Source organism: Hemicordylus capensis, chromosome 2 (genome assembly GCF_027244095.1).
Source record: "Hemicordylus capensis ecotype Gifberg chromosome 2, rHemCap1.1.pri, whole genome shotgun sequence".
NCBI classification, from domain to species: Eukaryota; Metazoa; Chordata; class Lepidosauria; order Squamata; family Cordylidae; genus Hemicordylus; species Hemicordylus capensis.
The window spans coordinates 418,807,183-418,824,821 of record NC_069658.1 but is presented as its reverse complement, the minus strand read 5'-3'; the positions used below and the strand labels follow the sequence as shown (position 1 = coordinate 418,824,821).

General features: G+C 45.5%; 1 long non-coding RNA gene across 1 annotated transcript in view; it reads left to right on the top strand.

Moving 5' to 3' along the window:
- Window positions 1-17,639, top strand: part of LOC128344303 (uncharacterized) — a 112,948-nt gene that overhangs the window by 381 nt on the left and 94,928 nt on the right. The window contains exon 2 of the long non-coding RNA XR_008315779.1: window positions 463-566. This is a non-coding gene — a long non-coding RNA (uncharacterized LOC128344303). The remainder of the gene's footprint in view (window positions 1-462; window positions 567-17,639) is intronic.

Below are 17,639 nucleotides of genomic sequence, written 5' to 3'. Positions count from 1 at the left end.
GCTTCAAACAATCACAGATTTTCTTACCCTGCTCTCATTGCAGCAAAATAACAACTTTACTGGCATGCTTTCTCTCTCTTTATGCATACCTAAGTCAATGTAGAGCTCAAATTCCTGCTTCCCTCAGGTCCATCCCTGAGCCAGGCTCTTGTCTGCAAAATCCGGAGCCTGTGGACGCTTCAGCCAATGTGCCGTGGCTACTTCTTGTGGCAATTACTTCAAAGACTCATAAAGAACTGCTGGCAGCCACCATGCATCATTAGCATAAAGCACTTGCAGTTATTAGACAGGAATAAGAACTGTATTTGGGTTCCAATTACATTACTTCTAACTGGGCCAAGAGGCACCTTTTAAAAATGGAGACTCTCTTATATTTAGCAGGTGGGAGAGCAGCTGTCTCTATCCACTCCCAGCATAGCATAATATTTGGTTTTTGCTTGTGTCTCCTTTATTTGTTTTTAGATTGTGAGCCGTTTTGGAACAGGGATAGTTTCCACTGGGAACACTGAGGTTCCCAACGCTGTAGGAATGGCCTGGAGTCTACAGGAATCGGTATCCATCTACAGGTGAATATTGAGAACAATCCTGGAGATTTTAATTTCTTTATATTGTGAAAAATACTGGGGGTGGGAATGGGAAGGAAAATGGGAACATATCAGGAAAAGGTTGGGGGTGTTGGGGGAAATCTTCAGAAATAGCTTCAGTCAGAGTTGGCAACCCCATTGCTCCTCCTCCTAGAAAATGAGTAGGTGGTTGCAAAGCCACCCAAACAGAGCTCTAGAAGGCCCCTGCTTATGCAAACGAATTCCAAGGCAAATATAGAATTTTCCATAACTTACTTTCCTAGGAGCCAAAACAATTCCCTGCTAACTCGACAAAGAGGCACATTTTGGTATCTCAAAGTGGTGATATTCTGTATATTTAGCAGGGAGAGTGCAACTGGCCCAATTCATCTCCAGCACAGCATCTTTTAGTAGGAATGTACATGGAATGGGATTTGTGTTCCTTTCCAAGCTTGGGACGGAATGCAAATGCCCAGATCATTCCGTCAGAACGAACAGTCAAGCCAGTTGTTCTGATGGAACGAGCTTGGAAATTCTGAGTGTTCAGAATTTGGACACGTGTTTTCCTCTTGCTGACTGCTTTTGGCACTAGCTTCTGGCTTGTGATCTCCTTGCTTCTTGGTTGGCTTGTTGATTTGTATGAAAATAAGCCAACAAAGTTGATTTGTATGAAAACAAGCCAACCAAGAAGCAAGGCGATTGCAAGCCAATCGGAAGCCAGTGCCAAAACCAGTCAGCAAGGGGAAAACATACCTCCAAAATGGCACTTGGAATGATTGGATTGCTCTGACTTGTGAAGTGGGGTCGTTCCGAGCCCAAAATGGGTCCTTCACTTGAAGGGTGCCAGGGACGGAGCCACCATTGGGCCAACGGGTTCAAAGAACCCGGGCCGGTGACCAATCAGGGGCCGCGAGAGCGGCCCCGACACGCCCCCTGCGTCTGACGTCAGATGCAGGGGTGGTAGTTTAGTTCCCAAGTGGGGGCCATGCAGCCCCTTCGGGAGCTAAACTAAGGCTGGTGCTGCGTTTGTAGCGCCAGCCAGGAGCGGCTCTTCCCTGCAAAGGCAGGGAAGAGTCACTCCTGGCTGCGTGCTGCAAATGCAGCACCAGCCTAACTAGCTCCTGAAGGGGCCGCGCGGCCCCTTCAGGAACTAAGACTGGCGCTGCCTTCACAACGCAGCCCAGGAGCGGCTTTTCCCTGCAGGGAAGAGCCGCTCCTGGGCTGTGCTGTGAAGGCAGCGCCAGCCTTAGTTTAACTGCTGAAGGGGCCACATGGCCCCTTCAGCAGTTAAACTGCAACTCCCGAATGGAGCCTCAAGGCTCCGTTTGGGAGCCAGACCATGCCCCCCGCGTCTGACATCAGACACGGGGGCGTGGCTATCCCTTGCGTCTGACGTCAGACGCGGGGGCGGGGCTATGGGGCGCCCGCCGCGGCCGCACACGGGCCGGCGGCGGGCTGGCTACGCCCCTGAAGGGTGCTCTGTTTCGAGCTCCAAACCCTCAAAATAGCACGTTTCGAGTTGGAACGTTTTGAGCTTCAAACATTCTGCACATCCCTATCCTTTAGTGGCTGTTGCTTATGTCCACCATGTGTTCCTTTTTAGCGTGTGAGCCACGGGTGTGATGTGAGCCATCTTATTCTTCTCCCCCTATGTAAACTACATTGAGATTTTTTTCATTGAAAAGCAGCATATAAATAACAGTAAACTCCAAAATGGCTTCCAAAAAGTGTTACAGAGCCTTAGGAAATCCAGCAGATCACACCAACAAACCTGGCTGACCCAGTGGGTTAGTCATCGTTGTTAACAAGATAGGTTGATTGGTTTAGCTGCTTTTGCTGTCAGATAGCGGTGGGGCTGCTAAGAATAGCTGGGGGATAGAGAGCAAGAAATCCACCTAAGCTTAGTTGGAAGTGGAAGACAAGGAGAGAAGCAGTTTGGGTGTGTTGGATACAGGACAACAGCCTAATGATGCAAGTGAAGAGTCGGATGGAATTAGCTTCCCGACACTATCCAATTGCCTGTTTCCTCTGTTGTTAATGGCACTGTAAGGAAACCAGTGTTTAAAATGGCCAACCTTAGGATCAAACTAGGCATGCACTTAAATGTGCTTTTGTGAGGCATGCTCTTTTTTCACGAAAAGCAACTATGGGAGGGGCGATTTGGACTGAGTCTGTAGTGCCCAGAGAAGAGAACGTTAACTTTCCCCTCATGCCTTTTGTCCACTGAAGATCGCCCATGAAACACCTCTTTCCTGCAAATAGCTGGAGTGGGGATGATGGCAGGAAAACAATGCAAAGGGAAAGAGCTAACTTATCCCTCCTCCTTCTGTGCTAAGGTCCTGATGGCTCCATCATCCTTTCCCCCACAACTTTCTTTCACAGGGATAATAGATTCACGGGAGTAAGAGATTCTTCCAGTGCACATCTAGTTTGTTTATTATATTAATATACCTCTCAACTGCCAGTGTCCTTAAAGTGGTTTACAAAAGTTTGACCCCTAAGGGACACATCCCAGGGGGGCGGTGGGGAAGATGTACCAGTCTGTTGCAACAAAACACAGATTAGTGGGGCAGGTAAAGACTAAGAGATTTGTTGTGGCACAAGCATTTGTGGAGCAGAGCCCCAGAGGTGTAGTAAGGCTGGAGTGGGCACTGGGGCAAAAAGTGAAGATGGGCCCCTGCTCACCCCATCCACCTTCCTTTTCAGAGGGGTGTGAGGGGGAGACCAAAGAGCAAGCTGTCACTCAGCTGGTAGGAAGCCCCTCCCTCAGGGGCCCAGGGACATTTGCCCCTGGTGGAGGTGTGACTCCATAGGCATGAACTCTGAACACCTAATCTCCTACTGACCACCAGGGACATTAGGAGAGGAGATCGAGTGTAGGACTGCCCCCTTGTTCTCTCTTACTTCAGTATCTGCCCTAACTCATCTGTAATTGGTAGACTGATATCCTTAGGACACTCCCTTCTTTGTTCTCCTTGTTATTCCTTCTTCCTTCCACCATGAGGTAGCTAGTACAGGGTGCAGGCTTTTTGTCTAAGTTTGCAACTTATTTAAAACAAATCTTTACTTGTTTCAGCCCTTAAACAATTGTCTCCACATCTCTTCGCTGAGCTCTGTTCACATCAAATGGGGTGTCTCTGCTAAATAAGGGGTTGACTCAAATTTCCCCCGACAGTTCCCCCCTTGTTCAGCTAGAGCTACTCCCGCGAAGAGCCCATTGCTTCAGATACATATTGAGGGTATTCACACGAGCAGCCAAACCCAGGCTTGGGCAGCCCAACCTGGGCTTGGCTGCTCATATGAACTGCTGGGATAGAACCTGATCCCGGCACTGCCACAGCCCCAAGCCCGGGAATTTGCCCCAGACTTTAATCTGGGTTTAAGGGTGCGAGCATGCCCTTAAACCTGGGTTCGGGGTCGTGTGTGTGTATGTGTGTGTGTGTGGGCTGCAGGTAGCCCGTGCACACACATTTCTGGGCAGCAAGAGCGCCAGGCTGAGGGAGGAACCCTCGATGCACTGCACTTCTGGTGTGGTGCATTGAGGGATGCTGAAGGACTTTGGCTGGCCATCCTCTAGCTCCCTGCTGCGCTGCTGCTCGCCATGTGTCATGGTGAGCAGCAGAACTGTTGGAGCACCTCCGCCCATGTGGGGGAGGCCACCCTGCTCGCCCGCTCAATCTGTTATCCTCATTTAACTGCTTATTCATCTGGTCAGAGGGAAGAAAAATGGAAACACTGGGGTCAAAAGACTGTGAAATGCAAGAGATGCAAACTGTGGCATGACTATGCACAGCTCAAATATTGGCAAAGTTAGGAAAATGAGAATTCACCACCACCACCAACTTTGAAGAACCCTGCTTCAGAGTAGGGCACAATAGCTTTCAGGCTCCATGGTCTCCTAGGCATGGATCTGGAAATGTGGGAGGAAAGAAAAGATGTGCAACATACTGCAATGTGGTATCTCCCTTGAGCTTTGAGATATCATAGACACTTGCTGTGTAAGTTCACAACATAATTCTTAATTTGAAGGTTGAACCCGTACTTCTTTTAAAGGGTGTGGGAAGAGGCTTCATGAACATTATGACTTATGTGTTTCTAAAAGATTTAGCAAATAAAAAGGAACTATGTTCAGTTTACATTTCACCACTATGGCGAAATAGACGGAGGTTCAATGGGTAGGATCCTGAAATGGCCTTTACTTTAGAATGTCATTCTCTCTTAGGTTAGATTCTCGCATTCATTTTTGACATGAGCTCCTCTCAGTGTCCTCACTACTAGAGTGAGGACTCAGGTTTGCTGGGTCCTGCAGCACACTTAGCTTCTGATCTTTCTCCTGGATATAAGTCTCCAATTTCAATTTATGTAAAGAAATGCTCACCATAGGAAAATCACAAAAGTCATCTTGTGGAGACCTTATGATGTCAAAAATGAAGAGAAGCACCCAGACTCTGCCTATCTCCATACACAGGAATATTGTGAGAATGAAGCTTTGAGATACACAGAAATGAGATACACAGAAATCACACGTGCACAAACATATGCGTGTAACACACACACACGAACATCTCTAGCAACAGAAGAAGAAAGTGAAGTAACACAACTCCAACATAGGAGGAAAGGCTGAAAAGATCTTACCTTAAGATCTTCTTTAGAGGCGTCCTCCAGGTGCCCCTGCCAAACGAGATGAGGTGGGTGGTTACCAGGGAGAGGGCCCTTTTGGTGGTTGCACCCCTTTATGGAACAGCCTCCGCAATAAGGTTTGCCTAGCTTCATCACTTTGTTCTTTTAGACGTCAGGTAAAGACCTTTTTGTTCACCCAGACCTTTTAAATTCAGTTTTTCAGATCTGATCTGATTTTTAACTAATTTTAAAATGAGTTTTTAAGCTGCTTTGTATTTTCTTTTCACCTTTTTTCATCTGTTGTGTTTTTATTGTATGCTTTTATCCTCTGTTGTGAGCTGCCCAGAGAACAATTTGTTATGGGGCGGCTAACAAATAAAGTTGATTATCATCATCATCATCATCATCATCATCATCATTTATGTTTTAATCTATTAAAGACAGAAACAACAGCAGAACAAGCAGGGGAAGCAACCACACTCTAAATGCAGACTCTAGAGGAGGCCAATAATGGCAATAACTTTAAAACCACTAGCAACACCCCAGAAACCCCACCAAAAGGCGACAGAGGCAGCAGCAGCAAGGAAAGTGGGAGCAGAAGCTATACTGATAGCAGCAGCAACATCTACGGAGCCCACAGCCAGCTGTCTGCCATAATTAAAACCATTCGAGGAGCAGCAGCAGCATATGCAACTGCTAAAGCAAAATAAGACTAACAATGAGAACTAGAAAATGAGAGAGAAAGAAGGGGAGCTAGAGCAGGAGGAGGAGGGAGACAGGGACACAGAAGAAATCTCTGGCAGAGATGACTGACCCTATTCTTTCCTCCTACCTTGCTTCAACACAGTCACTTCTACCCAGATTTTCCTCTTACCTTGCTTTCACACAATTGAAAATTGGGAGCACACGCAGCTCCGAAACCCAGGTAGAATACAATTTTTGATTGTGTTAATGACCTCATTAAATATTTAATGCATCAATTGTACATGAACATTTCCCTTTGGACTTCCAAGGCAGTGAATTCAATAGGTTTATTCCATTGCATCAGCTGCGGTGGCGCATCAGGGAAGCAACTTGCCTAGGGAGCAAGAGGCTGTTAGTTCGAATCCCGCTGGACAGTGTGCTTCCCAGACTGTGCCTAGTAAACATATATTTGTAGTAATATATATTTACAAATATATATATTTGTAGTCATATATATTTGTAGTTTATCGGGCAGCAGCGATAAAGGAAGGTGCTGGAGATGGATGCTCACTTCAATGGCAAAGGCATAATCTCATACTGTGTTGGAGGAAGGCAATGTAAACCACTCCTGTATTCAAGCAAGAAAACCATATGCTCTGTGGTCGCCAGGCAGGGGTGGAGCCACCATTGTGCAAACAGGTTCAAAGAGCCCGGGCTGCCAATGAAAAAGGCCGCTGAAGCCTGCAGGGGGGCGTGGCTCGGGCTCTGGAGAGCCCGAGTGAGCTCTCCCTCGTCCATATCAGGCAGCGTTTGCTGCCTGACAAGCTTTATTTCTCTTTCTCTCCCTCCAGCAAGGGAGAGAAATAGAAATAGACATAGGCCGCCATTTGGCTGGCTCCGCACCTGTCGCCAGGAGTCTACACTGACTCAGTGGCAAAATCTTTCCTTTTTTGTTGAATTCCTTTGCAAAATTACTCCTTAACATTTAAGTTTAGCCCTCCTTCCTGCGCGATTGAAACAAATTGCTCTATATCCAGGGTTCAGTGGCTGGGAAGTAAATCTTTCTCCAAACAGGGGAGGGGATACAGCAATAAAATTTTGAAAATTCCAAATGAAAATTGAATTAAATCTTATAAGTAAAGAAAACTAAGTCAACAAAAACATGAATAAATTAGTATCAGTTTCATACTAAAGGCCATTTCAAACAATACTCTTTTTGTACTTTGTTAGGATACCCAAGCATAGTGGGCTGATTTAACTCTGCCACATGTCACATACAAAATAACTACGATAGCCTGAACAGTCTTTACACAAACTGCAATGTATGCTGCCAACCAGCAGGTGGCAACAGAAGATCACATGCATTTCCTAGCAACTTTCAAGCAAATCCCCTTCCTAACAAATGAGAGAAACATATGCATCCCCAATTAGGAAAAAAATTCTTTATTTTCAAAACAGTTTTTGGTCAATACTGTGTGTTACTGTCATTCTCTTGTTGGCATCTGAAAAGAGAAACAATTTTCCACTGTTATTGTTCATGGTTTATGCTACAGCTCTCTCCTCTCAGGAAATGTTTAAGTGCAGTGGATAAACCATTTCCTGCTTCAGAGGTGCACTCTTATCTATTTGATCTGCAGTATATACAATTCATGAGAAAGTAACTGCTATTCAGATGATTGCTTTAATAAAGATCCCACCTTAATCAGCCTTAAACTGGAAGAGAAAACCATTCCTTCCAAACCTTGATGGGTGCACTTTTTCTGAACTGTACTCAAGTAAAAGTCCACATTTTCATCCTTTTGGTAGTTCCACTAATATACCTCTATATCCAGAAATACTGCTCATGAAAGAAAGCTGAACCATTGAAAGATTAGGACAGAACTCTTTAGAAAAAAGAGGATGATGCGGGAGAGGGGGGAGGCATTGTGAGATGTTAAATGTTTGGTAAAGAAAACAGAAAAGAGTCAGAGAAAACATCTTCTCCCTCTCTAGAATGCAGGACCATCCAAGAAAATAGATCGGGACAGACAGGGGAAATTACTTCTTCAGACTATGCAATTGATGGAATTTGCTGCCAAGATGTGGTGGTGGCTTTAAAAGGGGTTTCGATGCATTAATGGAGGACAGGTCTGTTGGTGGCTACCAGTCATGATGGCTGCCTGGGGCTGAGAGAGGGGCAGTGTGCGCTACTAAGGGCCCTTTCTCAAAGACACACCGTCTTGACACGGGTGGGAGGATGCGCAGGGAAGAAGATGACAGAAGCTTAGCTCCCCTGCAGATGGCTGGGTCCCAGGGGCTAGAGGATCTGCTCCTGCCCCAGGCAGTGCAGAGTTGTGGGGGCCGGGACGTGTCATCCTGGCCCCCGGAAATCCCACAGTGCACCATGTAATTGCATAGTGCATTCTGGGTATTCCCCCCCCCCCCACTCCACCTGTGATAGGTGGGTGCCCTTCAGTGTCTCAGCGCCTGCTGAAAGTAGCCGGCACTGACACACAGTCAGTTAAACAGGGTTAAGGGACTGCTCACTCCCTTACCCTCCTTTAACAGCCGGGGTTCATAGCCCGAGAGCCACATGACTCCTGGCGGTTCTCACGGGCAGACAAGCTGGGCCTGGCTGCCTTAGTCTTGTCTTATCTGCTCGTGAGACCAACCTCTAGGGGAGCAGCAGCAGCAGGCTAGGGCCTTCATCTCCTGCCTGTGGGCTACCCAGAGATATCTGGTGGGCCACTGTGGGAAGCAGTATGCTGGGCTAAATGGACCCTGCAGGGCTCTTCTGATCACTTTGCTTTAAGGTTGCTAAACTTGCGGGGGAAACTTACACATTTGTATGTACCAGGCACAGACACATGTCTTTTACAGTATTTTCTTTATTACAGATTTTATATTTTTGTACTTACCTCTTTCTTTTAAAAGGGCAATGCAACTTACCTGGGACTCCCAGTGCCCTCTGTCCAGGCACTGATCAAGTCTCTCCCCACCCCCACCACACACACACACACACACACACACACACACACACACACTCACACTCCCCTTCTCACAGATTCAACAGATCTGCAGCCCCTGGTGTTCCTAGTATAGGAATTATTTATATTCAAGATTCCCCATAGCCTGGCCAAAGCTTAGCTATGGGGCTCTGATTCGTTTTCAGCTTTTTGCCCACTGCTTAGAAAATGAAGCATACATTCCAAGTTAAAAAAAACACCACACATTTAAGTTAAAAGAGCTCACTTAAAGAGTTTAAAACAGAGGTTCTCAGACTTGGGTCCCCAGATGACGTTGGGCTTCAATTCCCATAATTCTCAGCCTTGGGCCATTGTGGCTGGGGATTATGGGAGATGAAGTCCAACAACATCTGGGGAGCTAAGTTTCAGAATCCCTGGTTTAAAACATCTACAGAGTTTAGTAGAGATCTCACCAGTCCAAGTATTCTTTGATCAAAGTCTGGCAACACAAAACAATAACTGGATGGTCAAGTCCTGAGCTGGAAACCCGATAGAAATTTGAAGGGTTGAGGGAGAGAAATAACAGAATCTATCTATCTATCTATCTATCTATCTATCTATCTATCTATCTATCTATCTATCTATCTATCTATCTAATGCCCTGCTCTTCCTCTGAGGAGCTCAGAGTGGTGTACATGGTTATTTTTATCCTCATAGCAACCCTGTGACGTAGGTTAGGCTGAGAGATACATGACTGGCAAATAGAGCTGCCCCCAACCCCATGGCTCAAACTCTTTTAGTCCTTTTTCTCAGGGGAAGGTCTTAGCCTCCCAAGGGACAATCATGAGGTACTTCTTATTTTTTGGATAGGTTATTTCAGATTAGAAGTCACCACCCATCTCATCAGAAAGATGTCATTTAGAATGTAATTTTAAATTTTAATGACTATTGCATTGTTTGCAAAAATATAAATTTTGATGACTGTTGCTTCATTTGCAAAAATATATTGGGATTGGGTGACTTCATCAGTCATCTGCTTAAGACTATAGAGCGAAGACTTAGCGGGGAGGGGGGACACATCTGTGTTGTGTTCTTGTGGTATTTTTCGTCCAAAGCATCCTATGATACCTCATTTACTGCACTGACCAACAGCCATGTTAAACTTCTCTTTCTTCATACATAGCTTGCAACGCAATCTTAAAAATCACTCACTCTGTCAGCAAGGCCTTTATGAACAGATTTGAAACAAGGAATTTGGATATGGATTCTTTATTTAAAGTATAGAAGTCCCGTTTCGTGGTGATGTGATCATGAGAGAGAGAGAGAGAGAGAGAGAGAGAGAGGGAGAGAGATGCAAGCCCCTTTCTCCTTCATCAGCCATCATTGTGTGTGTGTGTGTGTGTGTGTGTGTGTGATCAGATGTTGACCGCTGCCCATGTGGGTCTGTTACAACAGTAAATCATGCACACATCAAAGTGCATGAAGTTGTTGGGGCTAGTTGTCTCAGCAAACATTGTCCAGATATAGGGTGGACAGGAAACATTTCTACTCCTAATATTACATTAATTTAGCGTCCTCCTTAGGGTGCTAGTTGCATGCTGGTGTGTTGATAACCCACATTCTTGATGTGGGTATTGCCCAAGTGCTAAATTTCATTCATTCTTTCATTCATTCATTCATTTCATTCAACATATTTGTATACCGCCCAAAACGCAAGTCTCTGGGTGGTTTACAACAAAACAATAAAAACAAGTAAAAAGGTTAAAACATTACAACAATTTAAAACTTAAAACAACATTAAAACTATTAAAATCATCAAAACTATTAAAACAGTATCTAATTAGAAGACTGGGTGAACAAATGTGTCTTGACTGTCTTTTTAAAAGTTGTAAGAGATGGGGAGGCTCTTATTTCAGTAGGGAGCATGTTCCAAAGCCTCGGGGCAGCAATAGAGAAGGCCTGTTCCTGAATAGTCACCAGATGTGCCAGTGGCAACTGCAGATTAACCTCTCCTGATTATTTCAATGGGCAGTGTGGTTTGTAGCAAAGAAGACGGTCTCTTAAATACCCAGGGCACAAGCTGTTCAAGGCTTTATAGGTTATAACCAAGATCTTGTATTTTGCCTGGAAACTTATCGGTAGCCAGTATAGATTTTTTAAGATAGGAGTGATATGGTCTCTCCGAGATGACCCAGAGATCAACCTGGCTGCCGCATTCTGGACCAACTGCATTTTCTGGACTACGTACAAAGACAGCCCCACATAGAGCGCATTGCAATAGTCAAGTCTGGAGGTGACCAGCAGATGTACTAAGAAACAGACGCAGCTGGCATATCAGCCGAAGCTGATAAAAGGCACCTCTGGCCACTGCCTCAACCTGGGACACCGGGGAGAGTTTTGTGTCCAGAATCACCCCCAAATTGCATACCTGTTCCTTCTGGGGAAGTGTGACCCCATCCAGAACAGGCAGATCAAAATCCTCTCCTGAGTTCCAACCCTGCACAGTACCTCCATCTTATCTGGATTCAGTCTGTTTGTTATCTATCATCCAGCCCATCACCACCTCCAGGAAGGCATTTCGGGAGGCTTTCTCCTGGTGATGTCGACATGGAGAAAAAGATTTGCGTGTCATCAGCATACAGATAACACCCTGCACCAAATCTTCTGATGATCTCTCCCAGCGGTTTCATGTAGATGTTAAACAACATCGGAGACAATATGGAGCGCTGAGAGACACCATACCGAAGTTCAGATTTGGAAGAACAATAGTCCCTGAGGGACACCATCTGGAATCTGTCTGAGAGGTAGGAGTGAACCACTGCAAAGCAGTGCCTCCCATCCCCAACCCCCTCAGACACTAGCTAGCACAGGGGTGATTTGTTTTGTCCACAAATCCTCCGAAATAGGTAGCTTCGGGTACAAATCGATTTACACAGACATCAGGCGCAGGCAATGATTCTCTCAGCAGCAGGAATGGGGTGAAATTTTTTTTCTTCTCTTTTCCTCAATCTGGAAAGCAGGGGGGGGGGTGAAGCGGAGAATCCACTCTAGGTGGCAGGCAAGGCAAAGCAAAGCAAAGCTCCGTTCCGTTCCGTTCCGTTCCTCTCCTCTCCTCTCCCTCTCTCTCCTCCCATGACGCAGAATGGTGGCTGGCTGCCTCCTTAAGTACATTTTAAAATCCCTCCTTTGAAGTCCCCCCACCCTTGTCCCTTCTTTGACCCTTCCCCTAGTCAATGTGGGTTCAGTCACCCCTGGCAACACAAGATTTGAATGGAAATGAGCCAATCTGGAACCAGGGGGGTATCACCAATCATTGCATATTGCAAGTCACCCATCTGAAGCTTGGGAGGGCAGGATTTTTTAAAAAAGAATCCTGACACAAAATTGAGACAGCAAAAGAGATTGCCGCAAAATGGAGGTCTTAATCTACAAATTTTTCAGGTCCAAAATCTGGGCGATTTGTTTTGGACCCGAATCTGGCCAGCTAGCAAAGGGGTGATTTGTTTTGTCCACAAATTGCCCAGAACAGGTAGATTTGGGTACAAATCATTTTGTACCCGAATCGATTCACACACTCTTAGTCAATAGTATCAAAAGATACTATTCTTTTGATACTATTCTATTTGATACTGATATTTTGATACTATTCTATTTGATACTGAGAGCCAGCGTGGTGTGGTGGTTAGAGTGCTGGACTAGGACCGGGGAGACTCGAGTTCAAATCCCCATTCAGCCATGATACTAGCTGGGTGACTCTGGGCCAGTCACATCTCTCTCAGCCTAGCCTACTTCACAGGGATGTTGTGAAAGAGAAACTTAAGTATGTAGTACACCGCTCTGGGCTCCTTGGAGGAAGAGCAGGATATAAATGTAATAATAATAATAATAATAATAATAATAATAATAATAATAATAATAATAATAGCCACTGAGAGGTCCAAAAGGACCAACAGTCACACTTTCTCTGTCAATTCCCAATTGGAGATTATCCATCAGGCTGACCAAGGCAGTCTGCACCCCGTAGCCCGCCCGAAAACCAGTTTGAAATGGGTCTAGATAATCAGTTTCATCCAAGACTGTCTGGAGTTGGGAGGCCACCACCCTCTCAATTACCTTGCCCAGCCACAGAAGGTTGGAGGCAGGCCTATAGTTGCTTAACTCTGAGGGATCCAACACAGGCTTCTTCAAAAGTGGTCTAATAATTGCCTCCTTAAATGACAGTAGTCAACATTCCCAAGTGGTTCCCATGGTAACAGGGAGGCCTGGTGGGCCACTGTGTGAAACAGGATGCTGGACAAGATGGGTCTTTGGCCTGATCCAGCAGTTCTTATGTTTTTAAGCCTAGACTGTCAACAAAACACGGAGGGGGAAGGACCAGAGTCATGGTGACATGCCAAACATCAAACACCTGCTTCTGTATCTGTTTTACAAGGATGGAATCTCTCAGATGAGAATAGGGTATATTCCTGGGGGGGGTCTGCATTGTGTGGCCTGCATGACTTAGACAGCAAGAGGGGAAGGAGTAGCTAGGTAAGGCTGTGGCCAGAGACGTATCTAAGGAAAATAGCGCTTAGGGCATGCATTGAAATTGTGCCCCTTGTCCAAACATCCAACACCCATTTTCCAGATAACTTTACCATAATATCAGCTGAAAAATACAAGTCAAGCTCTTTAATCTTTTAATATTTCAAAAATAATTTAGAAAACTACAAATTTCAGTATGCTGGGGCTCATGAAATACCCAAATACTATGTGGAGGTATACTTGGAAAACTAATGTCTAATTCTCTACTGTGCATTGTAGCATCACTATTACATAAGTTTTAAAAAGAAATGGAGAATTTGACTTTTCCTATTTACTCTGAAAATAATTAAAAGATATGCAGAATAAACTGTGTCACTGCTTGGAATATATTCTAGTATTTCAGAAAGACAGTTAAAATGAGAGAAAGAGAGCAAGAAACTCCCAGTGGGCCTTAATACTAAGGATTTCACACTGACTGAAAGACAAACTCACCATTAATAGCCATATTATTAAGACATCACATTTAACTCACTTATAACAAGAAGCAAAGTAAGAGCAAATGAATACAATCCTAGCTCATAAGCTTCAGCTCAATATTCACTAGCCCTGACTCTCTGTACATAGTGCCAAACTGAATGTGTGTACAGTGACTTAGATTATATTAAATTAAAAAAAAAATACCTGTAGCCCCTAAAGGCTGTGGGGTGGGTCTGCAAAGGTTCCCCCTCCCCTTGCTGGCCTCTAGGGCTTTGCAGGGACCATTTGAGCAGGTGTGGTGGCCATTTATATATATTAAAATGGCCACTGAAAATAAAATGGTTGCCATGCATGCTCAAATGGCCTCTGCAAGGCCTGGCATGGCCTAGGGCTTCACAGAGGCCATTTGAGCATGCACAGTGGCCATTTTGTTTTCAGTGGCCTTTTTTTTGTTGTTTTTGAAAATAATTTTTAAAAATGGTGCCCCCCTTCAACTGGTGCCCAGGGCATGTGCCCTGCCTGCCCTACCCTAGATGCGCCCCTGGCTGTGGCATACTGGGAGAGAGGTGTACTGGTCACACAGGTGGCAAGCCAAGCACACTGAGGCATCACCTGCCTGCTGATCAAACTTCCCTAATTCAACCCCTTTAAGCATGTTGGACTGGGGAATCCTCTTGGTGCAAGTTGGCCTCTGTGGGTTCAAGGGTTCCAATCTGAGGGGTGGGGACGCTGCCTGGTCCCCCTTGGCCTTGCTCTAAGTTCCGTGTGTTGGGTGCATCATAACTGGGTCATGATTTGGAGGCAGGGTGGGGTAACCCAGAATCTGGATTAAGGGGTAGCATGTGGTAGATGTGATTTCCCGTGCACCATGTTTCAATGTAGCAGATTGCTACACGAAAAGCACTCAGTGGGAGTGAGGGACAAGTTGCTTATCACATATGCTGGGTAGGTATATTTCATTGCATATACATATGCAGTACATAGATTGTAGGGCACCAAACTCAGCTTCTCAGTACTTCGCAAAATATGCACATATGTAGTTAGCATATGTGACAATCTACACACAGACTTGGCATGCTATTTTCCATTTATTTTGGGAAGGTCCTGCTGATGTGGATGCTGATTGACTTCTTGAGACTTTTTGTTTTTGCTTTTTGTTTTTAAGGATTTACCTTTGGCATTGCCATTTTGAACTGCAGGAGAGATAGGATACACATATTTTAAACAAATACTTGTGTGATTTGTCATGCAGGAAGGATGGTGTATGCAAGTATGTGTCCCCTCCACAACACCCACAGAAGCTATCTCTATGCAACAAAAAGTGTCAGGTGTGAATGCATGCCATTTCTCTGGCCCCTATTTCTCCTGCATTCCCTTGTGATTTTCTTATGGTATCCAGGGCTGGCTCATGTTCCTGCTTCCCAGATCCAAAGGCTATTTGTTTTGGATCGGACTTCAAGAGACTAATGCCTTAGGACAATTGGCAGTGTTTAGTTACCCTCAGAGACTCCAGGGCATTTTTATAGGCAATTATTCACATGCTACTATTTCCTGAACATGCTGCATTTAAAGAGGCAGGGGCAGGCTATTCAAGACCTATTTTGCCTGGGAGCATAGTCAGCTGTGCAGAGGAGGGAAACCAATCCCTAGTCACGCACCTTCAGAGGATAAGTCCTAACATGGGTGCCATGCCCTAGGGGGAGAACAGGTTCATAGAAGAAGCTTCCTTGAGTCCGTATGAGGCTTGCTCTGAGCCAGGGGGTCACCCTGGCAGCCCCCCAGAGATGCTTTGGATGCCAGGGCTCATTTGAGGAGCAGGTAAAATAAATATATCTATAGTATCTGTATCCTGTTATTCTGCAGTCAACTCCTGCTGACTGAGCAAAGGGCCACATTTTAAAGTGGCGATAGCAACTGTCCCTATCCAGCCACAGCACAGCGTCCTTCCAGTGGCTGTTGCTGGTGTTTACCTTATGTTTCTTTTTAGAACGTGAGCCCTTTTGAGACAGGGAACCATCTTATGTATTAAGAACTACCGCTTCGAGAACTTTTGTCAAAAAGCAGTATATAAATATTCTTCATCATCTTCGTAGTACACTGATAATGTTCGGTCGCTGAGATAGCTGGTCGTAGAGTGATCTGGTAATCCATGGTTATTATGTCTTGCAATGAGTACTGTATGGGGTTGTGGTTATGATGTTATGTATGTTGTATTTTATAGAACTGTTTTGCTTTGTATGTTATTGCTTGTAAGCCGCCCTGAGTCCTATGGGAGTAGGGCGACATATAAATCTAACTAACTAACTAACTAACTAAATAATCTATAAAGCCATGTATGCTGAGTCAGACCATTGGCTCATCTTGCAGTACTTTCTTCTCTGACTGGCAGCAGCTCTCCACAGTCATAGGAGGAGATCTTTCCCATCTCTGCTTCCCGAAACTCTTTTAACTGAAAATGTCAAAGACTTTGGGGACTTTCTGCATGAAAAGCAGGTGCTCTGTCACTGTGCATGAAGGAGATTAGGCTCAGAGACAATGAGGTGAGTCTCACGATCGGTGAGACTCGCTGGAGGGCGTTCTGCGGGGAGAGCGGGCTCCCCGCTGATGATCCTTCAGGCAGCCCTGGGCAACCAGATCAGCCACCCACACAACTGCTGGCTCCGTCAGAGCCAGCGAAAGCTGCGAGGATCGAGGGCCACATGGCCCCTGGAAGTTCCAGGATGCCCCGTGCGAGTGCACGGGGCATCCTGAAGAGACCCCCAGGGCTGGGAGGCTCGTTTCAGCCTCCCGGCGGTGGTCTCCTCGTGTGTTGCTGTGGCGGGGAGCCACGCCGTGGCAACACACAATCAAAAGAGGAAGTTAACAGAGTGCTCGCTCCGTTAACCTCGGCTAAGGGGAGGGGTATTTCAGGAGGTTTGCTGCCTGGAGCCACGTGGCTCCCATTGCAGCACACGGTCAGCAAAAAGTGGGCTCGGCTCCCTGAGCCCGCTTTTTGCCGATCATGAGAATCACCTCAGTGACTTGTCCAAGATCACATAGTGTGAACAGAAATTTGAATTCCAGTCTTTCTGGACTTTTAATTCCAATACTCATCCACTACATCACATTTGTTGCAGAAAAGAAATGGTTGGAGATGCAGCTCCTGCATGGCATCGATTCTTAGCACCAGCAACCCTATTGATCATTAGGGGCAGAGACAGCCAGGAAGGGCATTCCCTCTCTGACCAGGCTTTCTCTACTCTACTTCCCCTTTGTTAGATAGATAGTCTCAGGTTTCATTCTCTCACCTGAAGAGAGAGACCTCCTCCTCCTTCCTTCTCTCTTCCTGTATGTAGCTAGCAATGAGGCATGCTAGGTCTCAATCTATCTCCCCGATAGATTTTCTAAATAAACTACTTTAGTTAGAACTTTAACTCCATATCTCATTAATAAGTAGTGCTGTCCTTAACCTGTTCACTTCCATGTAGCTGGGGCAGATAAAGAAATCTCCCCTCCTGAGCTCTCTAACAGAAATAACCCCAAAGGGTCATTGATATCTTCAGCTACAAAGACTGATGTCTTACCATTAGACCCCTGGATCAATACTAAAGAGGAACACCTATGAAGATGTATAGAGTTCCTGTCCCATCTGCCCTTAAATTCCTGGATTAGAGCAGGGGTAAGCAACCTTGGCACTGCAGCTGCTCCTGAACTACAACTCCCATCATCCCCAGCCAAAATAAACTGTGACTGGGAATGATGGGAGTTGTAGGCAGCAACAGCTGGAGTTCCAAAGGTTGCCTACCCCTGAATTAGAGGCAAGGACTACTTATTATTTATTTATTCA